The 19,189-nt window shown below is 35.4% G+C and overlaps 1 pseudogene; it reads right to left on the minus strand.

The window, feature by feature from the left end:
* Positions 1–268: 268 nt before the first annotated feature.
* LOC123249695 lies at positions 269–747 on the minus strand (annotated as a pseudogene).
* Positions 748–19,189: the final 18,442 nt, after the last annotated feature.

Raw genomic sequence — 19,189 nt, forward strand, 5'->3', positions numbered from 1 at the left:
GTGTGTAAGTTAACACATTAAAATTTAAGTAACCATTTGTTTTTAGACACCCTTATTTATAAATGCTATGTGCTTTCATTAAACAGGTTACTCAAAGAATGAGTATTTTCCCTTCCATCTTCTAATGAAGCAGCAGTAGATTAGTTTAAATTTTATTATTAGAATTGGACTTGCTGGACCTTTCTTCTATGACCCACTTCCTCCCATTTTTCCTGCCCCATTTTGTAAATGAGTTGATTAGAGCTACATTGGCAAAGCTTTTTAACAGTCAACAACAAGATGAACTGGGCTTTGGCTTTCAGTGAAGATTGACTGTGTCTGTTTGAATAAAGTGATATGACCTATCCTCAGGAGCAAGAACACTTCTAACAGCTTCTTCAAAAGCCATTGCAACATTTGTGGCATCTTTTGCCCTTGTTTCAAAGTAAGGATAATTGCCGCTGTCCCTGCACCAGGCCTGGGCTTCTTCTGTAAAAACTGTCTTTCATTTATATCAATCCTGTTACCCAAAATCACAAAAGGAAAGCTTTAAAATGGTGTTTGCAGGCTTCTAAAGCGTTCTTGACCTGCTGTGTCCCAAATCTGCATGGTTACAAAGTGTCCATTCACTTCCAAGTCTTTATTTAAAAATTCCACACCTATTGTGTGGAACAGCTGGCTTTCAAATTTGTTAGTGACATATCTATTCTTCCCAACGCCACCATCTCCAAGGAGAATCACATTAAAAAGTGATGATTTTCCTGCCATTGTTGAATGAAAAGATCTTTTTACTTCAAAATCCCAGCGAAATGAAGTATAATTCTACAGTGGGGAAATGCGCCAAAAATGAAATAGAGTATGTCCAACCATTCCTGATGAAAAGACTAGAGTTGAACAAAAACTCTTAATTTTTCAGATTAAGTACATCATCTGCATTACCAACATTGTTCACTGATGTGCTTTGTTACTTAGTCCCCCAAATTCTGGCTCTCCATGAGAACAAAGCTAGAGCTTTTTAATGACTTCACTGGTTCAGGTGCTTCCAAACTGGTCCCGGCCCAAGATAGTCGAGGGACACTTCGGGGATGAGCTGGACTCCCATGGAATGGGGGTGTGGGAGAGGAGAGGAGAAGGCTGAAGCAGAGGTGCCGCGGGTGATGCCTGGTTCTGGCCACAGCCACTTCCATCTCTAGATCTATTTTTAATTTTGTGGAAAGTGTTTCGTAGTTGTGTCCATATAATTCCTGTGTTTGTCTTGGCAGATAGATTACTAAGTATTTTATATTGTCTAGGGTGATTTTAAATGGAATTTCCCTTTGTAACTCTTGCTGGTGGGATGTATTAGAAATATATAGAAATGCTGATTATTTATGAGTGTTGTTTTTTTTTTTTTTTGTATTTTGCAACTTTGCTAAAGTTGTTGATTATTTCCACTAGCTTTTTAGTTGGTTCTCTGGGATTCTTTAAGTAGACCATCATATCATCTGCAAAGAATGATAGCTTGGTCTCCTTGTTGCCCATTTTAATACCTTCAATTTTTTTTTCTTCTCTAATTGCTACTGCTAGTGTTTCTAGTACTATGTTAAATAATAGAGGTGATAATGGGTATCCTTATATCATACCTCATCTTATTGGGAAGACTTCTAATGTATCCCCATTGCATATGATGTTTGTTCATGGTTTTAGATAAATACTGTTTATTATTTTTAGCAAAGGTCTTTCTAGTCCTAAACTTTCTGGTGTTTTCAAAAGGAACAGATGTGCTGCTGAAAAGAAGGTGTATTCCTTTTTGTCCCTATTTATTTTTCTCCACATATCTATTAACTCCAATTTTTTTAAGATTTCATTAACTTCTCTTACCTCTTTCTTATTTTACTTCCTTTCTTCCCCCTTTCTTCTTATTCTCCTCTTATTTTTCTTAAGGGTCTTTTTGAGTTACATCACAAACTCTCCCTCCCTAGTATTGCTTCCCTCTCCCATTAGTCTGGTTGTTATACTTCTACTTCTCTATAGGTCACAAATCAATTCTGTGCCCAGTAGGTCTGATTGTTTTTCCCTCATTGAGTCAATTTTAATGAGCACATGACTTATGTATTTCCTGTCTCCAGCCTCTTTACCCTTCCAATGTATTGGTCTTTTCTCTCGCTCCCTCCATGAGCTTCTTTATGAAATATAAATTTACCTCATTTTGTTTCTTTTCCCATTTCTCTTAATATTATCCTCTTTTTTAAACTCTAGTTTTATATATACTTATACATACATGTATATATCTTGATATTTCTTCCTATACAGTTTGTTACTGTTCTAAGTATACTTCCTCTAGCTGTCCTGATGATAATAACAAATTTTAAGAATTACCAATATCATCTTTTCTCATAGGAATACAAATCATTTGAACTTATTGGGTCCCTTCTAAAATGTTTTGATTTTTTTTGTTGTTTTTTTTTTCTCCCTCTCTTAATTAACTTTTGATGATTTTCTCGAGTTCTGTGTTTGAACATCAAACTTTCTATTTAAGTCTGGTTTTTTTCTTTATGAATGCTTGGAAGTTATCTACTTTATTAAATGACAATACTTTCCCCTGCAAGAATATAGTCAGTTTTGCTGGGTAGTTCATTCTTTGTTGTAGGTCTAGTTCCCTTGCATTCTGGAATATTGTATTCCATGTCTTCTAGTCCTTCAGTGTAGATCAGTGATTCCCAAACTTTTTTGGCCTACTGCCCCCTTTCCAGAAAAAATATTTCTTAGCACCCTCTGAAAATTAATTTTTAAAAAATTTTAATAGCAATTAATAGGAAAGATATTTGTATAAATGTTTCTATCTTTTTCATAAAATATAGTAAAGAAAGGTGTAAATTAGAAACATTGAACTACGAAATTATGAAACTATTTATTGAACTCAGAAATGTACCTCTGGCCATCACTGCTCCCTTGGATTGCTGCAGCACCCACCAGGGGGAGGTGGCACCCATTTTGGAAATCACTGGTGTGGATGAACCCAGATCCTGTGTTATTGTAACTGTGGTTCCATGGTATCTGAATGATTTCTTCATAGTAGCTTGTAATATTTTTCCTTGATGTGGTAGTTCTTAAATTTAGCTATAACATTCTTGGGCTTTGTCAGTTCGGGATTAAATATAGGAGGTAATCTGTGGTTTCCTTCAATTTCCACTTTTCCCTCTTGTTTGAGAATGTCAGGGCAGTTTTCTCAGATAAATTCCTGTAGGCTTGTCTAGGCTTTTCATTTTGTCATGATCTTCTGGCAAACCAATAATTCTCAAATTGTCTCTCCTGGATCAATTTTCAAGAACTATGGTTGTGTCAATGAGGTGTTTCATATTTTCCTCAATTTTTTCATTCTTTTGATTTTGTTTTATAGATTCTTACTGCATTGGGAAGTCATTTGCTTCTAGTTTTTGGATTCTGATTTTTAAAGACTGAATTTCATCCCTGGCTTTTTGGTCATCCTTCTCCTTCTGGTCTGATTTTCTTTGTAAGTCATCTTTCACTTTCTTTGCCTCATTTGCAAGCTGGTCAATTTTGGATTTCATGACGCTGTTTTCTTGTTTAAGTTCATGTATTTTGTTTTCTCAATTGTCTTCAGCCTCTTTTGATTGTTTTTTGAGTTCTTGAGTTAATTGAATTTTGAGTTCCTACAAAGCCTGTGTCCATTTCACTGGAGTTTCTGTGTTTTATCTTGGTGTTCCTAGATCCTCCTCTGATCCATTTGCTCTTTGTTCATTACCTGGATAGATCCTGTTGATGGTAATTTATTTTTCCTTTTTCTGTTGTTTACTGTAAAAGGGGAAAATGGAAGGATTATGGTTGGACTGAATATTTAAAGTTTGGTTGCCAGGAATTGATCACCCAATTCCAAAATAAAACACCCAAGTCAGGATGACTTTTATGGTGGTTTATTTACAGTTAGGAAGATTGAAGGTGTGGAAAATGAGAGAGAGAAACTCTGGCCTGGATTGGAGGCCCAAACCAGGTAAGGCTTCAGAGGGCCCAGCAGAGGGGGCACAGAAGTTAATTAAACAAGGCTTCTAGCCACAAGGCCTTTCCTAAGATGAGAGGCCTCTTGAGGCTGTTATGATTAAAAATGACAAAGACTCATATAATAAGAGAAATTAGTAGTTTAATTAAAGCCATGGCCATGTTGGTAAAATATATATGACCGTGCCTGCCTAGCTTTTACATTTACCACCAGAGGCCATCCTCTCTGCCCGTCAGTCAGCTCCTCAGGAAAACCAAGAGGCATTCTTTTGGCCCTCCTCTGAATTTAAACTGCCCCCTGTGTGGGGACCTTTGACGTCCCCACGGCCTAAGACCCATTGGAATCATGGGTAATGTAGTCTCAAAGTCTCCCACATGTTCTTAGGGAGTTTGCTAGACACTTCCCTGAATTTAAAACAAACAAGGCTAAGGTCTCCATCAATGCCAAGGGAAAGAGAGAGTCAGCCTAACTTACGCACTTGACAACTCAAAGGGAAGCAGTCTGAGGTCTCACTTGAGCTTTTAAAACACCAAGTTCAAAAGGCAAAAATTCCTTCACAGGAAGTTACCATCATATTTAAAAGATTGCATTTTTCATCACTGCCTGCATCCACCTCCAGTTTTATGTGGACAAATGACAGTCTCAACCCTGTTTTGGACTGCCCAAGGGGAAATCACTTGTTTTTGATTTGTCACTATCACATATGAGTCACAGACCTCCCCCATCCCCACTTAATTCTAAGTTGGGTGGGGTGACGTTATTCCTGGTGGCTAAAGTCTAAAGAATGAATGAGGATGAGCTAATTCCATTTACACAATTCTCCCTGATGATCATTGGGTGCTTAGTCTCCCCAAGTGATCACTTTATATAATCATCTTGTATGCACAAAGGTCTTCTAACTACAATAGTTAGAGATAAGAGGGAAATGGAAGAGAGAGAAAGCAAAACCAATGTTTTGCTAGATGCATTGACAAAAATTAATTGGGGACAATCCCCTTTTGGCATAAAAATGTACATTCAAAGTAACTGTTCAATCCCTTTAGTTCAATCAATTGTACCCCAAAGTTCATTCTGGATCTTCTTGATGCAATGTAGATTCTTCAGGCATCTTTCTGCAAACAGTTCATTCTCTAGATTAAGGAGTTAGCAAGCTTCTTTCCCTGAAAATTTTCTTGAACAAAAGTTTAAATCTTGGATTTTATAAAAATATAATCCCTCCCTGAAGAGGGTGTTGAAAAACACCCAGGTAAGCTCAGGATACATGTCTGAGTAATAGGGATGTATAAGTCAATTATCAAAGAAAAAACAAAAACATAAAAAGAAAAACAAATAGAAGAAAAAATTAAACTTTTGGGAGAAGGAAGAAAATTCAAAATCCAAATCAACAAATCAAAATCTATGTATATAAAATTTCTGAATAAACAAAAATAAATTCATAACAGGCCCTTGTATTAGCATCCAATTAAGGTAATTTCTATCCCATGAGTCTGTAAGACAAAATGCTGAAATATACTTTCCCATTTATAACTAAGACTACAGGAAGTTGCCATTCAATAAGAGAGAAAAAAGACCAGTTTTTTGTGTGCAAGGGAAGTGTCATTCCCTGGTCTAATTTACCTTCACTCTTAGGGATAGGGCAAGCCAGGATGATGGCCAACCTTCAGTACTTGACTGGCAATGTAATATGAAGCATTCTACATCTTAACATATGTCAAGCATCACAACTTCAAGTCTCACACTAAGTTCAAGTCTTTTAGTATTAGTATGGAAATTTCTCAGTCCTACCTGGATTGATATGGTCTTTTTGACCTTGTGCTCCTTGGCACTGTGCAGTTTCTCATCAATCTCATTGGGATTGGTTGGCCTCCATGACCTTGTGCCTTCCAGCACTGTTTAGTGTCCCTTGTGTTCCCTTCTCTTAGAATCAGACAGAAACATTAATCACAGTCCCATAATATTTGCCAATAAATGGCTGGTTCCCAAAGTCTAAAGCCTTGTGACTAAGCATTAATATTGCAGCAAATATATAAACTTATATTACTGCAAAATAAAAAAAAAGATTAATAGTGATTATGTGTAATTTAAGTACAAGAATTGAAAAAAGGGAAAAGAGTCAATTATTCTATTAAAAATATAAAAATATAAAAGGAAAAGTAATAATAAAATTAAAAATAAAATTAGGGAAAAAATACAATGTGATTCCAAAAAAACAGTATTCACTTGCCTATGAACTCTTGTCTCTAATGCATGTGACAGGAAACAGTCAATCAGTTTCAATAGAAGTTGTTCTCTTTACATGTGAGCAATGAATCCAAGAGTCCTTTTCTCCAATTTTTATAGCTGTTGGAGTGGTTAATAATATTTGGAACGGCCCTTCGCAGGAAAGCTGAGTTGCTCCAGTGAGCTGGAAATTCTTTATATACACCTTGTCATCTGGGTTCGGATCATGAAGTGAAAAGTCTATTAGTCCTGTTTGTACTGTAGTTCCAGATTCATGGAGTTCACACAGTTTGTGCTGCACTTCCTGTGTATAGGAAGCAATAGAAGTATCTCCTCCTAATAGTGATGTATATGGTGGAGAGAAAGGCTTAGCCTTAGGGAGATCTCCAAAAATCATCTCAAATGGTGAGATATGTAGATCTCCCCTGGGCCTGCTTCTAAGATAAAATAGGGCCAGAGGGAGAATTTCAGGCCATTGTAAATGTGTCTCAGTGCATAATTTGCCAATCATAGTTTTAAGTTCTCTATTCATCCTTTCAACTTGGTCTGAGCTCTGGGGATGATATAGTGCATGGAATTTGGGAGTTATCCCCAAACAGGAATATATTTCAGATAAAACTGAATCAGTAAAATGACTTCCCCTGTCCAAATCAATATGTGCAGGCAGGCCAAAACGAGAAATGATTTCTTTTAAAAGCACCTTGGTGACAAAAGCCACTGTGGCTTGGAGAGTAGGAAATACTTCTGGCCATCTGGTCAGTTGATCCACTATGACTGGACAAAATTTATATTGTCCAGCCTTTAACATTGTGATGAAATCAATTTGCTGGTGCTCGAAAGGTATGTAAGCCAGAAGACACCCATCAAAAGCTTTGCCATGAAAGGCATGTTGGTTATATGTTTGGCAGGTAGGGCAGGCTGCACACACTTTAGAGGCTATAGTAGTTATGCCAGGAGCCATCCACACCCTTTTAACAGAGTCCACAATGCCCTGGGTACCAAAGTGATCATTTTTATGAATAAATTGGCAAATTTGGTGATAAAAGCTTCTAGGGAGCAGAGGTTTTCCTTCAGAGAACACCCATACTCCATTTATCTGTTTAGCTTTAAATTTCTGCTTCTATTTTTCTACTTCCTTCTCATTATAGGAAAATGAGAAATTTAAGTCATCAGTGGTTGTTAATGTTAAAATTAATTCAGGCCCTTCTATGGCTGCTAGCTTTGCAGCAGTATCTGCCTGGTCATTTCCCTTAGAGACAGGGTCAGTGTCACCTGTATGGGCAGAGCAATGAATTAAAGCTAGTGCTTCAAATAGCTGGAGAGAAGAAAGAGCTTCATTAATAATTTTTGCATTAGGTATAGATTTTCCAGCTGAGGTTTAAAATCCTCTTTGAAGCCCAGGGTCACACAGCTGGGAAGTGGCTGAGGCTGGGTTTGAATCTAGGACCTCCTGTCTCTATGCCTGACTCTCACTCCACTGAGCTACCCAGCTGCCCCCTACAGCCCTTAAATCTTAAACAAATTGATATTGGGCTTTTCCACCTGGACCAATTTTTGGCTTTTTAACAGGTAAAATAGATGTACTGTATTCTGATTTGCATGGAATTATTATTCCTTGCTCAATTAGTGAATTTATTACTGGAGTGATTCCCTCAATAGCTTCTTTTGATAGGGGGTACTGAGGAATGGAGGAAGATGGCCCACCTCTCATTTGAATTAAGATCTCTTATTTCAATGTTAAGAGTCAGTTTAAGAAATGTACCCTGTTTCCTCTTTTCCCCAATCTGGCTCTACTCCAAAACCAAAGAGAAGGAGCGAGGAGTTAAAACCAACTATAAAACAATAACATGACCACATATATGTGGAGGCGCAGGAAAGATTAAAGGGGATTTTGGGAAAACTAAGGACTTATGGGGGATGAAGTCCAAGGTTCAAAATCTTCATTTATACATTACTCATATTTTTTTTCCTTCTTCCACCCCTCCCCCATAATTGGCTGTAATCTTGCTTCTTTGATTGTTTGATCTGTGGGTTTGGGATATTCAGTCCTGTAAGGACTTCTTTTCTGCTCTGTTGACTAATTAGGTTAGTGGGCCCTGAGGTCAGTTCTTCCCAACCTGGTAGTAAAAGCTAAAGATGTGATTTTGGCTCCTTTCACTGCAGTCTATGGGGGAGGGATGTTGGACTTCCCTGCCCCCTGAAGACTTTTTATCTGCCATATTGATAAGATTAAGCCAGGGTGTAGTTGATCTGCTTAGTTCAATGTGCCCTGAAACCAAAACTTCAAGAAATGGGGGGAAGGGAGCAGGGCAAGATGGAATGTTTGTCAGCCCTCTCTGGCTTCTCCTCTAGCAGCCTCCCTGCCATCTGTGATCAAAGCCCTGAGTCTGGCACAGCTGTGCCAGTGATTCACTTCCTCTGGACTAGAGCCCTTGCCTGCCCAGAGATTCCAGGATCTGTTGGAAGCTCAGTATATTTGGTGGGGGAGGGGATTTGGGATCTTCCTTTTTTCTTTATGCTGGAACTGGAGATTTCAATGAATTCATCCTCCCCTCCTTTCCCTATCACATACCTTTTAAGTTGGATTTATCAGGAGGATCCCCCATCTCTGTTCTGTTTTCATATTTGGTTTTCTGTCATCTCAAAGCCCTTTGACCTTGATTGGTGTTGAAGGGTTTACAGAGGTCTGGAGCCTTACTCTTCTAAGTCACCATCTTCCTAGAATCTCCCACCTAGATTTTTCTGAATAACAATAAGTATCTTCTAAATTCAACATCATGATAGGATTAATATGAGGGTATTTGGACTCTTTTTTTCCCAAAAGACTTATTCTCCATCATATTGTTCACATTAAATTAGATTCTTGAAGTTTTTACCAATGAAAACCAAGTGCTGACAAAGTTTTCAGATAAGGTACAAAAAAAGTCTATATCTAATATTGCAGCAGCTAGACTAGCTACATTTTGAAGGAGCTCCTTGGACCCTTATATCTGGTAAAGTGGGAAAAATTTTAAATGATTCTTACATTTATATAACTTCTTTATCCTTCTGCAACAATGGCTGCAGAGGGGCAGAATAACCGGAAGTACTAAGAATCACCATGGCTTTGGAACATCTGTTAAGATTTACTTAATTCTAAGCAAATTTCATTCATAAACTTTGTCCAATGACCATTAAGTTGTTGTGCTATTTGACGAGTTGTCCATTTTTGCTGGTGTATTTCCTGTATATCAAAGCAGGAGACAAGAAGCTAAATAGAATAGAATAGAATAGATAGAATTAATAAAATCAGTAGCTTAAAGGTTCTATTTAGAGAGACAAAAAGATAGTTGCCTAAAAGCAAGGAGAAACATAATTTCCTGGCACACATGGATCTATGAAGAAAGCAATGTGATGTCATGGAAAGAGCACTGAAATTGGAATCAAAGGACATAAGTTCAATTTCTAGGTTTGCTCCTTAAGAGTTAGGTAATTTATATAATTTAATTTTTATGCATATAATTCTCCTTATGTATTAAATGAGGAGCTCCAGCAAATGATTGCTAAAATCTCTTCTGGCTCTGAATCTATTATTTTATGATCTCTTCTTGGAGTGTTTATGATGAGAACACCATGGAGATAATTACTCTTTATGCAAAAAACATGCAGAGAATAAGTAGAGACGTTCTACAAATAACTTAGAAAGATCTTCTAAGGCCAAAAGAGCCCCCAAACTCCTTTAGCCAGCAGACACCTTATCTCCTGCCAAGTAGAAAGCCATGGCAGCCAATAATAGCAATAGTTTTAGAGCAAAAACACAAATGCAAAATATTAAGAGGAAGAGAAGGGATGATTATGAACAATGCATCCTCAAAGAGTTGTGAAAAGCAGTTGAAGAGAAAATAAGCCTACAGAGAAATTGGCAAGAGCACCAACTAAAATGCATCACCCTGTGCACATTGGTAGATGAAATTGGAAGAACAATGACTAGAAAAACAGATGCAAGTTGTAACCAATTTGCTGGTATTTCTACAGTAGTCTATTCTCATCAGAAACACTAATAGAAGCACAATATTTGTATTCAGCTACTTCTCTATCCTATATACCATATGATGAATGTCATATAAGAAGAAATGCTGAAAAAAAGTATGTGGTAAAAAAAAAACACAAGCAGAATTGTTGAAATTAAGTAGAAAAAAGAATCACTGTACAATAATAGATTCCTCTAAGTTTCTTTCAGTAGGAAAGCCATGCTATTATGAGATCTGATAAATAAATTTCAGTATTTTAAAATCATTCTACATTTTAATATTCACTTCATGGAACTTAATAAATAAGAACATTAAAATAAAAGAGCAGAAAAGGGGCAGCTGGGTAGCTCAGTGGATTGAGAGCCAGGCCTAGAGACGGGAGGTCCTAGGTTCAAATCTGGCCCCAGACACTTCCCAGCTGTGTGACCCTGGGCAAGTCACTTGACCCCCATTGCCTACCCTTACCACTCTTCCACCTATAAGTCAATACACAGAAGTTAAGGGTTTAAAATTAAAAAAAAAAAAAAGAGCAGAAAAATAGGATAATACATAAAGTAGCAGAAAATCACTAATAGATTTACTGTTAAATATTTAATTTTTATTAAATGTAACATATAACATAGTACCAATACTTCCTTCATTGCTTTATTTTCTGTGTTTCTTTCTATGGCATTCTGTGTATTTTAAAATTATCCACTGATGCACATTTCATTATCTTCTTATTTTTTGCCTATCTCTTTTCCTTATATATTTTTCTTGTATCTTAATCATACCTGTTTTTATCATTGTCTTGTCTGAGCTCAAACCTGCATCTGTGATTTGTTGATGTCACTTGAGGAATCATAAAGTCTACTTTAATCCCTATTTTACTCCTATAAAATATCAGTGTGTTTGTTCTGTGTAAACAACAAAGTTATATTATGCTTTCTTATTTAGCCTTTAAAAATATTATTTATTGCTTGTGACATTAGGGTTCCCAGGTGTCTTTCTCCTTTTCCTCTCTGCACTAGAGAAAGCATAATTTGACAAAATATGTATGTATACATAAAACTAATTCTTGTATCTTTCTCTGAAAGTAGACATACACATTGTTATTCTTCAAACAATATTTCCTTTGCTATATGTAATGTTCTCTTTGTTTTGATCATTTCATTCTTCATAATTCCATGTTGGTCTTCCCATGTTTTTTAATTAACCTCTTTGTCATTTCTTACATTGAAATACTATTCCATTACAACCACATACCACAACTTGTAAAGCCATTTCCCCATATATTATTTCCATTTTATACACGAGTTCAACAAATTAATATTGTTATATCTGTTATGTTTTCCTTCACATAATATCTTCTAAAAATAATGTCTCTTTTATCTGCCTCATTGTACAGAAAGGAAAATTTATATATTTTTAAAAATAAAGAATGTAATTTTATTAAAACAAAATTAGCAATAACCACATGTAATAACAAAATACTATTAAAAGTATTTTAAGAGATACCTATAAAGTATAATCTTTTAAATCCCACAAGTACAATTTGATATTTTCTTATTCAAATTTAAGTGATTACTGGTTCTGTCTTTCTATTTCATCCCACCAGAGGCACCCTTGTTCTGTTCCTTACTTTGTGAGATTCAAATCTGCTCCTGATAGTATCTTCTTCTGAAGCTCAATTCCCCACACGTTAACTAACACCTGAATCTATGACGTGTCTCAGCTGAATGATAAAGAAACTAACAGTGGGAGAAGACAAGAGGAAAGAACAGAACAAGTGTTTCTTCCCTGCCGCCCTTCTCTAAAAGCTCTTCTAACTTTTCTATCTTCCATCCTTAAGAGTGAAAACTAGTTAACTCTAATAATTTAATGCCTCTTGGTTCACCTTTAACACTGATGTAAACAGATTTAAAGTACTTCCATTACTGGTGAGATGATTTTATTATAGATTTTATTATAAATAAATATGTGTATATATATATATTTGCAACAGCATGTGGAAACATTTTTAACATTCATTTTCTGACATTTGTGATCCAAATTCTTTCTCCCTCTCTTCATTTTCCCCTCCCCAAGGCAGCAAGTAATAGGATAAAGATTTTACATATTCTATCATGCAATATGTATTTCCATATTATGAAAGAAGACACACATACACATACAAGAAAATATTTCTGAAGGAAATTAAGTGAAATATGTTATCCTTTGATCTGCATTCAGACTCCAATCTTTTTTTTTTTTTAATAGTGGTGGATATTACTTTTCAACATGAGTTCTTTGGAGTTGTCTTGGATCCTTGCATTGTTGATAGTAGTTGTCATTCACAGTTAATCATCATACAGTATTGTTTTTTACTATTTACAATATTCCCCTGGTTCTTCTCACTTAGCCTTTCATCATTTCATTCATGTCTTTGCAGGTTTATCTGAAATCATCTTGTTCATCATTTCTTATGGCAACACAATATTCCATTATACTCATATACCATAATCTGTTCAGCCAGTCTTTGCTTAAGTTGTTGTTTCCATTTTATTTTAGTTTGATTCCCTCGGATTCTCTAAGTATGGATCACAACATCTGCAAAGAGTAATAACTGTTTCCTCTTCATTTCAGTTTTTTAATTAAATTAAATGCTTCAAATATTTAATTTTATATTTTTTCTGTTTTAATATAGTTCTCTTTGTTTCCTAAAACCTTTGGGTTATTTTTGTTGCCTTCTATTTTTTTAGAGAATCCACTACTTGCACAAAGTTTTCTACCTCCTCTTATAACCTATTATTTCTCTTTTCAATTTTTTTCTTCAAAAACTTTAATTTCTTCAAGACTCTATTGATTTTTTTTGCCCAAGCAATTCTTTTTGCTAGGTTTTATTTATACTTGGGGAGTTTCTGTCTATTTTTTACTTTTTTTCTTTGGATTTTGTTAACCCATATGATTTCTTCATTGCGTTAAGAGACTTCCCTTTGTTTGATTATATCATCAGTTGTTGAATTTGGACTTTGTGCCAAGTCTCTGCCATCTCTTACTCTCTTAGATGGGATTGGGAGGGCTTGTTTGGTTATTTTCCTCTGTAGTCTAAATGCTGTTGCTGCTGCCAGTCTGGATGGTATGCCTAGTACTAGGCTATATCCTTTGCTAATAACCCATGGCTCTTACCTCATTTTTCTGGAGGTTAGGTGTGAATATTAGTTTGGCACCTTTCTCTATCTCATCTCCATTTTCCATAATTCTCAATCAGGCCTTGACTCCTTGCCTTCCTGTATCTGTACCAGGTTCCAATTTTATATATTTATATAAATATCTATCTATGCAAATATATATATATATATATATATATATATATGTATATGTGTGTGTGTGTGTGTGTGTGTGTGTGTGTGTGTGTGTGTGTGTGTGAATACTCATGCTGGTTTCATATTTCCTGAAAGGAGCTTTAACACATATCTAATCATTAAGTTTATGCTTCCACTTATGATTCCAATTATTCAATCCTATTTTGATNTTGCTGCTGCCAGTCTGGATGGTATGCCTAGTACTAGGCTATATCCTTTGCTAATAACCCATGGCTCTTACCTCATTTTTCTGGAGGTTAGGTGTGAATATTAGTTTGGCACCTTTCTCTATCTCATCTCCATTTTCCATAATTCTCAATCAGGCCTTGACTCCTTGCCTTCCTGTATCTGTACCAGGTTCCAATTTTATATATTTATATAAATATCTATCTATGCATATATATATATATATGTGTGTGTGTGTGTGTGTGTGTGTGTGTGTGTGTGTGTGTGTGTGTGTGAATACTCATGCTGGTTTCATATTTCCTGAAAGGAGCTTTAACACATATCTAATCATTAAGTTTATGCTTCCACTTATGATTCCAATTATTCAATCCTATTTTGATGCATTGCAACCTATTAGGAATAGATCCTATCTCTACTGCTGCCCTGACAGGCCAGGATTGTGATCTTACCATCTTTGGCCCCAAGTTATACTCAACATATATACTGTGTCACTGTAATGACTTAAAAACTCAGAAGAGAATCACTTTATTCACATTTGTCATATAAAACTATAAGTGTGTATTGCATATTTTTAATACAATGAGTCTCCATGGTATGTGCTTTTTGTTTATTTTAGAACACAGGTTCCTTAAAGTTCACACCTCAGGCTGCCAGTTGAATAAGTATTTAAACTCAAAAGCAAAATGTAAAAATGGACTAAATTACACATTACACAAAGCCATTAAATCTCAGAGTTAGAAGGCACCTTAAGATCTATTCCAACTTCTATCTGAACAAGAATTCCCCACAATAACATAGCTAACAAAAGTCACCTAGAACCTCTTTAAGAATATATAATGGGAGGGCAGCTAGGTGGCACAGTGGATAGACCCCAGACCTGGTGTTGGGAGGACCTATGCTCTAATTTGATCCTAGACACTTCCTAGCTGTGTGACTCTTGGCAAGTTACCAAAACTCATTTGTCTAGCACTTGCCCTTCTGTGTTAGAATTATTACTAAGGTAGAAAGTATATATATATATGTGTGTGTGTGTGTGTGTGTGTGTGTGTGTGTATTATTTATGTATATTTATGTATGTATGTAGGTATGATGAGTATAAAGTCATCACTTCTTAAGATAGCCATTCCTTTTTCCATTTTCTTACATTATTCTAATTGTTAGAGACTTTTTCTTCCCTTAAAATCTTTGTTTTCCTCTGTAGGTTTCATCCATTTCTTTTAGTTCTCTTCTTTACTGAGAGGCAGAAAAAATAATATGCCTCATCTTCATTATGACCCTTTAGATATTGGAAGAGAACATTCCCAATGAATGTTCTCCTCTCCAGGCTAAAGATGCTTTTTCTGTTTTTTCAACTAATACATTTAAAATGAAAGTCTACAGCATCTTGCTTGTCTTCCTACACATATCATCCACTTTTTCCATGTTCCTTCTAAAATGTGTTTGCCAGAAATGAATCCAGCATGCTAGATATTGTTTGACTGGAGCACGGTATAGTGGTACTGTCATTTCCCTCTTTCTCCACTTTCCCCATTAAAATCTGCCCCCCCCCCCACATACACATACATGCACTTACAATTTTTTACTATATTTCTCCTAATAAAGCTTAATATTGTATTACTATTTTGGCTGTTCCATCACAGTGTTAATTAATACTATTTCTGCAGTTCCTAAAAAAGTTGTATTTTTCCAGACAAACTTCTGCTAGTTATCCCTCTCTAGTCTTGCATTTTTTGGTCCTATATATGACTTCAGATTTATCTCCTTTGAGGTAGTCTTATGAAATTTGATCCAAACTTTTAAATTCCCCCAATTTTTTTTAAATTCTGTAAGCCTCAGTATTTGTTAATGACTTTAGCTTTCTGTTATCTGCAAAATTGATGACAATGTCAACTATCTCTTTCAGTCATTCAGAAAATGTTTTAATATCCTAAAACTAACCAAAGATCTCTGAGGCTATAATGACCTGTTTTGGGGATCTGGTCATTCTACTTGTTCTAAATCACTTGTCTAAAGTATATCCAGATATTTTATCTATAAAATATGATATACTTTGTCAAAAGATTTCATTTGTATAATTTTTCATTCTAGTAAAGTACAGTAGCAATTCTCCATGAACTTTCAAAAATCATGGACAGTGATAAAATTTGACACTTCTTTCTCTATCCTGGGTTATATAATTCATTTTTTTATTCCTGACTCTATAAAGGACAAGCAGGTGCTCCCACCATCTTCCTTCTTGGTTTCCAATTTGAATTATACTATTTTATTCATATCTTTTCAGTTTAGTGATAATTTTCATAAACAGAGAAAACAAAGCAAAATTAGATGTAACTAGTTCTGTTTCCCCTGAATTTCCTATAATCATTTTCCTACCCATAGTCCTTGTCTTAACTTTGAACAATGGTTACAACTTTTCTATCAATATTTTTACCAAAATATGGCTTAAAGCCCTTATTTTCTTATTCTCCTTAGTATTTTTAAGCCTTAATTAATTTAGTGATCTGCCATTATTGACTGGACAAAGCTATACTTTTTTTCTCTTTCATCCTCTATTACCTGCCCTTAATTTTCATTTTATTTACTTTTCTATAGGATTACTTATGGGTTTCCACAAGCATCTATATTAGTTTTTAATAGTGAATTTTTGTTCATGAGAATTTTAACTTTTCTCAAAATGTTATTCTTTGGGAGATAATAAGGAAAAGTACTTGTACAAAAATATTTATAGCTATGCTTTTTATAGTGGCAAAAATTTGGAAAATGAGAGTGTTCCTTATTTGTGGAATGGCTAAAAAATTGTGGTATCTGATTATGATGGAATACTATTGTGCTGAAAGGAATGACGAATTGGAGGATTTCTATGTGAACTGGAAGAACCTCCATGAACTGATGCAGAGTGAAATGAGCAAAACCTGGAGAACATTGTACACAGAAAGTAAAACATGGGGATGTAATGCATTTCTCTACTAGCAGCAATGCAATGATCCAGGACAATCCTGAGGGACCTATGTGAAAGAACATTATTCACATCCAGAGAAAGAACTTTGGGAGTAGAAATGCAGAAGAAAAACATATGATTGATCACATGGTTCAATGGTTACATGACTGGGGATTTTGATTTTAAATGATCACTCTATTGTAAATATTAATAATATGGAAATAAGTTTTGAACAATGATATATATATCACCCAGTTGGTTTGTCACCTTTGGGATTCCGAAGGGAGGAGGGGAGGGAAAGAACATGAATCATGTAACCATGGAAAATATTCTAAATAAATAAATTTTTTAAAATATTGTTCTTTGGGGCTTTGATTACTCCTGGCCTGATTCTCACATAGACTGTTATACAGCAATAAAACTACATTTTTTTATTTGAACCTTTTATAAACTTCTCTTTCACAATCTAGGATGCACAACAGACTCTTTGGCTTTCCTCTCCTCTATTATGAATCATAACTTTCTCCAGTGTTCTCAGCATTTCCAATAGGTTCTTTCCCAAAATTTTAAATTATTTACCAATACCTTCTAGATTCTTTTGTGGAGCATTATTTATTTCAATATCAATCATCAGAAACAGATGATGATCTTCAAGATTTTTTAAGTCTTTGGATGCTTTCTATTATATACCATATGTATTATTTAGGACCTGTCTACCATTCTCTTAATTTGACAAATAGCTATCTCAGTATTCACCAGAAGATGGTCACTAACCCCAGGTGATGCAGTGGTTACAGCATCAAGCTTGGAATCAGCATGACAAGTTCAAATATGGCCTTATATATTTTACTAGCTATGTGACCCATAGCAAGTCACTTAACTTCTATTTGCCTCAGTTTCCTAATCTGTAAAATTATATTAATAATGATACCTTCCTCCCAAGTTTGTTGTGAGGTTCGAATAAGATGACTGTAAAGCATTATCATAGGGTCTGGCAAAGACTAATTACCTATATAAAGGTTAGTTACTATTATTATTATTATTATTATTATTATTATTATTAACTGTCATTTTACAGAAACTTTGAAAAGAATCTGCTTCCTGCAGAGTAACTGTACCTTTCAGAGGATAAGTTTCTCTATACTAAAGAAAAAATAAAACAAACTTGTATTTGCTACTTAGTTTTAAGAGTTCAGTATCCATTCTTCCTGTTTATGTGGTGTTATATTTTTCCATCCTTATTCCTCTTGAAGCCAGTTAGCATTATTTTAAACCTAATCCCTCTCTGTGTTTCTATCTCTGTTATCTCATTATATGTCCCTCTGACTGTCTCACTTGTCTTCTTTCCTCATTATACAACAACAGCCAACCTAATTCTAAATGGCCTTTAGAGAATACTTTTTTTTAATCTAGTAGTGTTGCAAATGTCTCAAGTTATAATATTCACCCTAATCTGTTGGGAACAGATAAAGTGAAGTTCAATCACATTGTGTGGACTAGAATTTGGAAGTCTCGATTTTGAGTTTCATCCTCACAGAATAAAATGCAAGAGGCCAAGAGAAAAGGCAAAAAACATAACAGCTTTATTAGTTGGTGTACAGGAGCCAGGGCATTCCCTGAAGACCAGAAAGGCTTAAGATAATGCCCCCTGCATTAAATTCACAGTCATTTTTTTTTAACTCTTACCTTCTGTCCTGGAGTCAATACTGTGTATTGGCTGCAAGAGTGGTAAGGGTAGGCAATAGGGGTCAAGTGATTTGCCCAGGGTCACACAGCTGGGAAGTGTCTGAGGCCAGATTTGAACCTAGGACCTCCCGTCTCTAGGCCTGGTTCTCAATCCACTGAGCTACCCAGTTGCCCCCTCACAGAGTCAATTTTAAAAGAATTTCTAATCTCAAAAGAAACCTTCCCCCATTCCTCATCCTTCCTCCTCTGTTACAGCTTCAGGATTTAAGTTGCAACTCATATAGCATCATCCTGAACCCCATAGATGGTTAGTTTGAATACAAAGTATACATGGCCAAGTGAATATCCTCTTGATAAGAAGTGACTAAGCTGTCCTCTTCTCTGTGTTCCATCTTTGTGTTCCTTGCTATTCATTCTGGACTTGTTCCCAAAGCCCTCAGCACCAAAAGTAACAAACTAGACCCTCACATTTCTTTCCTCAGTCAGGAGAAAAACTGTGCTTTAAAACTGCTTTTAAATTGTGCCTCTTTAACGCCTAAGGATATTGGGGTGCAAACCCAATGTTACTACCCTGAGAATTGCACACCCAATCTCATCCCACACAACATCGTTCTACTTTATGAAGATAGTATAACTGATATTTTACACATATTTTTCTTCTTTTCATTCCATTACATCATTTGTTCTTTTTAATAACATATTTATTTCCTCTTGTTGAGTTTTTTTAAAATATTGGGCTACTAGCAAACACATATCACATTTACATCTTTTCTGTTATGCATCACCATCCCATTTCCCATATTTAGTCAGGAAATATATGTTATATTTTGTATTATTTCCTCCTAAGTTT

The sequence above is a fragment of the Gracilinanus agilis genome, chromosome 5 (genome assembly GCF_016433145.1).
Source record: "Gracilinanus agilis isolate LMUSP501 chromosome 5, AgileGrace, whole genome shotgun sequence".
Taxonomy (NCBI): domain Eukaryota; kingdom Metazoa; phylum Chordata; class Mammalia; order Didelphimorphia; family Didelphidae; genus Gracilinanus; species Gracilinanus agilis.